We start from the raw sequence: 7,563 nt of genomic DNA on the forward strand, positions 1-7,563 counted from the left end.
CATGATAGATAGAAGTTATTTTTTTCGGTACCTACAAAGAGCGACAACTGCGATAAGTCAGATTTGGTTCAAGATTCCACCACAATTATACCAAATGAAAATCTGTTAAAATCTGGAAATAGCGTTCAAAATAGAAGTATTTTGAATGACAACTATTATGGGAAGTTCAAACAAGGTAACACTGAGGTTCAAGAGGCATCCGCATCTGATACCGAAAACCCTTTTGTGGATTCTGGGTCGGAATACCAACGATCAAAGTGTGAAAGTAGTAAAGTTATTGAAAATGAAGAAGCACATAATCAAACGGAGAGACAGAATCTTAATTTAAATAACGAAAACGATGGTGGAAAAGGCAATAAAAGCAAAAGTATGGTCCAAGATATTCCTAAATTGTGAATAAGAAATAATAATGCAGATTTAAGACTTTATGGAAAGGCTTATACAGGATTTAAAAAGAATGATGATGGAGTTTACAAGCAAAATGTTTTAAAAAAATGGGCGACAGATAGGGCGAAATGCAATGGGCATCGACAAAACCTGAACAAAAGGGAAAAGGGGGACCAAGGCTACCTTTCTAATGTTGCGAAGTAACCAACTCTCAGAGGCAAAATTTGTTCGACGACTTTTGGAAACTAAGTTCTTGGGAAGCAAAAAAATCATTTGTAAGGGCTCTAGTTCTTCCACTAAAACCTAAATATAAACACACAACAACAAAATAAGAAAAACGGAAGAAGGTTGGTTTGAAATACTATTTGATTGTGAGCAATCGGGAAGACGATTCATTTCAAAATACTAAATCCAAAAAACAGGTTTGCAAAGCTATGTTTTTATGTACTTTAGGTATTGAAAAAAAAAACAGTACAGAACTTGATAACGGAAAATCACAAGGATCATTCAAGCAGTACTGGCAGTCAGGAATCAAAAGAGCACATTCAAGGTGGTACAAAAGACGATGAAGAGTTTTTTTTTCAAATTTACCACACTTAGAGTCTCATTACTGTAGAACTTCAACTACAAAGCTGTATTTAGAACCAATATAGGATAGCTACAGACATGCTTATCGGATGTCGCAGATACTTGGGTCGGGAGGCATCATCTTCAGCGTTCGATAATTACCAATAATCAATTATCTCATCTTTACGAAGGCTCGTGTCCAATTGAGCGTACTAAGTATGCCCATTTACAAGAACTAAAAGAGTTTATTCCTGCAGATTGCAGATTATTTTATGAACATTTGTTGCATAAATAAGTTTTAATTTGGCACTTACATAAAGAAATATTTTTGTATTTTATGCCTTATGTTTACCTTTTATAACTTAAGAAAATCAAACATTCAAATATCATACAATTAGGTCTCGGTTCTTTATTACAATACCTCATATTTCGAATAATGTAACCAAGCGGTAGCAACCAAATGATCGCATGTCATTAAAAACGGGTTTCTAAGGCCTAGTTAGTTGATCTGGTAATATAACATTAATATAATTCAGCAAAAGTATAGTTTGTCCCAAATACCGATCAAAAATACGAAAGTTCTACAATTTATATTATTTTTTTTTTTTCATCTCTATTTTGACATACGACCTATCGGGGTAACAGTGATGCAATGTTGAAGACTGAAGAATCATACAGAGTAACTTGAAAATTGGTGAAAAAAATATTTAAATTGTAGAAACAGAATAAAAAAAAAACTAAGGATTAAATCTTGTACTAGCAAAGATGTTAAAAAATAGAGGCTAAAATGGAATGTCAAATAATAGAATAAGATGAAATTTGAAGTAATTATATGAATGAGAAGTGGGGATTGAATATAAGAAAATGTACTAAATTAAATTATCTATTCTATGTGGAATAAGGTTGGAAGGTGTAATGGAAGAGGATGATACAATGAAACAAGTTTCTGGGTCATGTTAATGGGTGTTTAATAATAAGTAAGGTACTAAAGTAGTGGGAATTTTAACTGAAATGACTGAACAAAATTGAATTGAGATGTTCTTATTTTTCTCTTCACCCTGTTCGAGAATGATTAGGCAGAAGCATATATGTAATAACACATACATTTATTACCTTTTTGAGAATGATGGCTCTCTTGTTACTCAGTAGTGTGTAGGTATTTAAAAGAATTTCTCTATTTTCTGTCGCAAAGATATTTTTGATTTATTTTTGTAAAGTGTGTACAACACACTTGGATGAATGGAGAAAGCATTGGAGGAAGAAGAGATTGGGATAAAAGTTAACGGCCAACCAATTAATAATATTAGATACGCAGACGATACGGTTTTAATGGTGGAGACAGTAGAAGACCTTCAAGCCATTTTAAACAAGGTAGTCACAGCTAGTGAAGAGAAAGGGTTAACAATGAACGTCAAGAAGATGAAATTCATGATTATTTCAAATAAACAAAGATTGAATGCAAACCTGTACATTCTCAATAACGAAATCGAACGGGTGCACAAATATAAATATTTGGAAACAAGCGTTAATAACAATAATGACATCACAGAAGAAATAAAAACTAGAATTGGAAAGGCTCGAGCTGCTTTTATTAATATGAAGGACATTCTTGAAGTCATGACATTAACTTAAACCTAAAAATGAGATTGGTTAGATGCTACATCTTCTCGATACTGCTGTACGGAGTAGAGACATAGACTTTAAACAAGAGCAATATTGATAAACTAGAGGGCTTCGAAATGTGGATATTCAGAAAAATTTTGAAAATACCTTGGACAGACAAAGTAACAAATAGTAAAGTTCTTTGAAGAATGAACAAAGAACGGGAGCTGTTGATCACCATCAAGACAAGAAAGTTGGAATATTTTGGTCATGTGATGAGAGGGAAAAAGTACCGAAATGAACAAAGAACGGGAGCTGTTGATCACCATTAAGAGAAGAAAGTTGGAATATTTTGGTTATGTGATGAGAGGAAAAAAGTACCGATTGCTCCAGTTAATTATTCAAGGAAAGATTCAGGGCAAACGAAGCGTGGGGAGACGACGTATATCTTGGCTGCGCAATTTAAGAGACTGGTTCCAGTGCACATCTAACCAATTATTTAGAGCAACAGCTTCAAAGATACGAATAGCAATGATGATTGCCAAACTCCGTAGCAGAGAGGGCACTTGAAGAAGAAGAAGAACAACACACTTTGTTTAAAAAAACTTATTAATCTGATTTTAATTTTCAAATTCATCTGTTTCTATTCTAAAAAGTGATATATGTGTTAAATATTATTTTATTAAACAATATTTTAATGCTGATATTAAAACATATTGTCGAATTTTTGTACCGCTAAATATTAAAAACAAACAGTAAAAAACAATAGGTTTCCCCTGCAATTCTTCTAGAAACAGCCCTGTCTAGCGGTCCTACAGCATAATCTCAAGAAGAGTTTGCTACGTAGAAAAACGCACTCTAGTAGTAGTAGAGGAAGATTTAGAGTTGTATTTTATATTATTATGAGAAAAAGGGCAGGAAAGATATAAGTAGTAGGCGGAACTTTGGTCTATTTTTCTGATTTAGTTCGGCGCTTCAGTTTTAATGATACTAAGTGTATTGGGTCGTTATTTGGTTTTTTAAAGCGCGTTTGCACTTTGAGCACTATTATAATAGAAACTTGTTATTTAAGTTTGACATCTTGTATTTAACCATATATTTAATTCGATAAAACTTTTGAACTTTTCTTAAAAAATATCTGTGCTATGGACGCAGAAACATCTACATCTCAAACAATGTTTTGTTCTTCGAAATTTCTTTAGAAATAAGAACCGAGGAAATATAGAGCAAATTGGAAGTAGAATGCTTAATTACAAAAAAGTTGGAAAGCAGAGCCCTGCAGTGTTACGGGCATGTACAAAGAATGCCAGGGCACAAGTGGCCGAAAAGAATATTGGACTGGGAACCGCCGGGAAGAAGACGGAAGGAAGACCTGCTACAAGATGGAAAATTTATAAAGGAAATGATATGATATATAAAGACCTCAGAGAAGATGACTGGGATAATAGAGTGCTTGGAGGGCGAAAATGGCGAACTCATAATGAGAAAAGCCAAGGAAAAAGAAAAATTTCTCTTTGGTGTTTTGTGTCAGTTATGACAGCTATGTTTATCTTACGATTCTTTAGTTTGTCGTTTATTTTGACCCTAGTTTTCTACAATTTCAAGCAGCTATCTTTAATCTCTCCATTATTTCGGGTCTTTTATCGTTGATTTACCTGGTTCGTCTTCATTTTAATATGTTTAGCTTTTCAGTTGAATGTTTATGAGTATTTATAATTTTTCTGTGTAGATACCAATGTGTAGCTATTTAAATTGGATAGTGGTGGTGCCACCTTAGGGCCTTTCAGCCTTTTAACCTACCTGGTTTTCTGTGGAAGTTTTTCATCGTTTATTCGAAAAATTCCAGTTACCTTATGGACTCTGGAAACTCGTCCTTCATATTCTGTTCAGTTGCGTAACATAGTTTACCTGTACGCAATGAATTTACTAGTTATAGGACACTGACTTTTTGATAACGTCCATCAGCTTTGCTGATAGAGCTGACTTCTAATTTTAAAACCTACAGGTCATTTATCCGGATCGCGGACATGTTTAGAATTCTCTGCTGAACTGAGCCTTCAAGGTCCATTTCCAATATTTAACCGCTAAAAAGACATTAATAAATTAAATAAATTATTAGATGACAAAATAATAATGGAACCTCTTAATTTGTTGCTAATGCCCATCTGACCGATGCGGTTTTGTAACTAAAAAATAGATAAAAAAATTTATTTAAATATTAAAATAAAAAAAATGAAATTGTTCGAATAATTTATTTTGTTTAGAAAGTAGCAAAAGTCAAACCCATCATTACGTTATTTATTCACAGTTCTGTTTAATTCAAAAGTAACTAAAATGTTAACTACTCCTATGAGTATCGTCGCTCTATAACAATTTATTAAAACAACTATAACACTTCCAATCTGCTCTAACTAATTTTAAATTTAGTACTAAAACTCCAGGATAATAGGGAGTAACACTGTTAACGGTCTCAAAAGTTCCATAAAGTGGGTGCTTGGATTACAATTTTGACTATATTGTGAGGCTGAGAGCGGTTGTAAGTAATGAAATTACAGACACTGGACTCTGTAAGCAATGTTTTTGATCTTTAACATAGTCCAGTCAATACTTAAATAAAAATATTGCACGAGGCGCCTATATATAGACTGGATATGACACTATCAATATATATATATATATATATATATATATATATATATATATATATATATATATATATATATATATAAACTAAGAAACACTCGAAGAGTGGTGGGTTTTTCGGTCAAAGTGGAGAAATAAAAGACAAAGAAGGTGACTACGTCATCTATTTATTGAAGACGTTTCGCTTTTTAATCAAGAAGCATCATCAGTTCATCTAAAAAAAACAATATGAAAAACCAAATATCCATGGAAAAGTTATTATAAGTGGGTTACCTTAAAAAGATATGTAGCAGTCAAAGATATAAAATGTGTAAAGAAGCTTATGATACTGGACATTAAATATTATGTTGTATAGACAATTAATTGAACTGAATACAGTTTACAAATTAACTCAACTTAGCACAGCAAAAGACATGTGGTAATGGTACATGTATATAAAAAATATGTGAAAAAACTTAAGCAAAAAACATTAATTTATAGAGAACCGAAAAGATCATATGATGCACTTCCAACAGTATATAATTATTTCAATTTGATTTTAACTTTAGGTAATATTATTAAAATTGAATTATAGATATTTAAAAATATATATAATGAAGTTACCACTCTTAAGCTTCTCAGTCGACAGGAATTTAGGAACCTCTCTTTTATTTCTTTTTAGAGTTCCAACATATGAAATTTTATGGCTTCTGAGTTCTTTTATGAGCTCAATGGACGAAAACCAATTATCTGCTGTTATGTTTCTATTTGTACCAGAAATTGGTGGAATAAGTGTCAAAACATCTAGAGTGGGGATGGATAACTTTTTTGGATTTGCTCTGCGTGTATCTTTTCCAGTATATATAAAACCATTTAGCAAATAATGTGTCTTAGAGTCTACTAAACACTGCATTTTCAGACCGTATTTGTCTGGCTCATTTTTGAGATACATCCTGAATTGGCACCTTCCTCTAAATGCAATAAGCATTTCATCTATTGTGAGATATTCACCACAGCTATAATTGGACTGGCAATTAATTATAAACATATTAAAAATATTGGATATAGCTGCCAGTACATCTCCGTGCGCAATACGTTCTTGTCTAGTAGCTGGGTCGTCAAAACAAAGGCTTCCAAGCAAAAAATAAAATCGGTTTAGTGACATGGTTGCTCGAAATATATCACGGCCAGTACCATTCGTAGCAAATAAAGACCTTAAATCTTCATTATTGGATTTAAATACCCCAGCTAAATATAATAAGCCTAAGAAGGCCTTTAATTCAATTATGTCAAGATGATTGGTATATTGACACGATAAATTGTGTAAATTATATTTAGAAGCCATATTAGTTATTCGTTCATTGGTTTTCTCAAGAATTTCTTGCAATATATCGTGGCTAATAATACACTCCCAAGCATCAACTGGTTTCTCTGGCATACTAGCTCGAGCTTTTCCAATAACACCAGGTAAATGACTAATTAAATTATGCTTACCTGTACGAGAAAAGGTGGGAGAAGTTTTAGACCACTTGTACCTATTTTTGCCATAAACACATCCCTTGAGTCAGCTATATCACTTTCTTCACCCGAATATTCACTACCAGTTTCGGAATTATTAATTTGACAATTTTTTTCGTCATCATCGTCCCATTCCTCTTCACTGTCTGTTTCGTGATAACTGTATTCACTAGCCTGGTCTAAAAACTCACTGTCACTATCTAGTCCATTGTCCATAATTTTTTGTCCCTTCTCTTCAAGTTCTTTCTGTGTCAGAGGACATTTATTGCGACTACACCCCGCCAATTGCACTAGAAACACTTATACCATAAGCGGGTCAAAATTGACCCTATGCGTGCCTAACTCTGCAGTAGTAACAGATAAACTAACGGAATTTTCGTAGATCGATAAATCACCTACCGGTCGAAGATTAGCAGAAAGCGCGCAATGCTCAATCTATGTTTCGGTAGCGAAACTTGGCATTAAAAACGCGGGGGGTCAATTTTGACCCCGCCATGGTACTTAAGGGTTAATAGCATGCTGGGCAAGAGCACAAGTATGCTTAGATAAGTTGATATCACTGCGGTGTGTCGTAAGACGCCCTCTCAGTGATCTCCCTGTCTGCCCGATGTAGCATGAGTCACACTCAGCACAAGGTATGTGATAGATGACATTTACTTGTTCCAGAAGGGACAAGGGTGTTTTAGTTTTAGAAAACAAATTCCTGACAGTCTTAGCATTTTTAACTGCAATTTTAACCGGTACATTTTTCTGTTTGTACAGTTTAATAAATTTTTCAGTTACTTGAGGAAAATAAGGTAGAGATGAGTAATGGGTGGTTGGAGTCCCAAGTATAGTATTAGGCAGAACAGTGTTATTGATTGTATT

The sequence above is a fragment of the Diabrotica undecimpunctata genome, chromosome 7 (genome assembly GCF_040954645.1).
Source record: "Diabrotica undecimpunctata isolate CICGRU chromosome 7, icDiaUnde3, whole genome shotgun sequence".
NCBI lineage: Eukaryota > Metazoa > Arthropoda > Insecta > Coleoptera > Chrysomelidae > Diabrotica > Diabrotica undecimpunctata.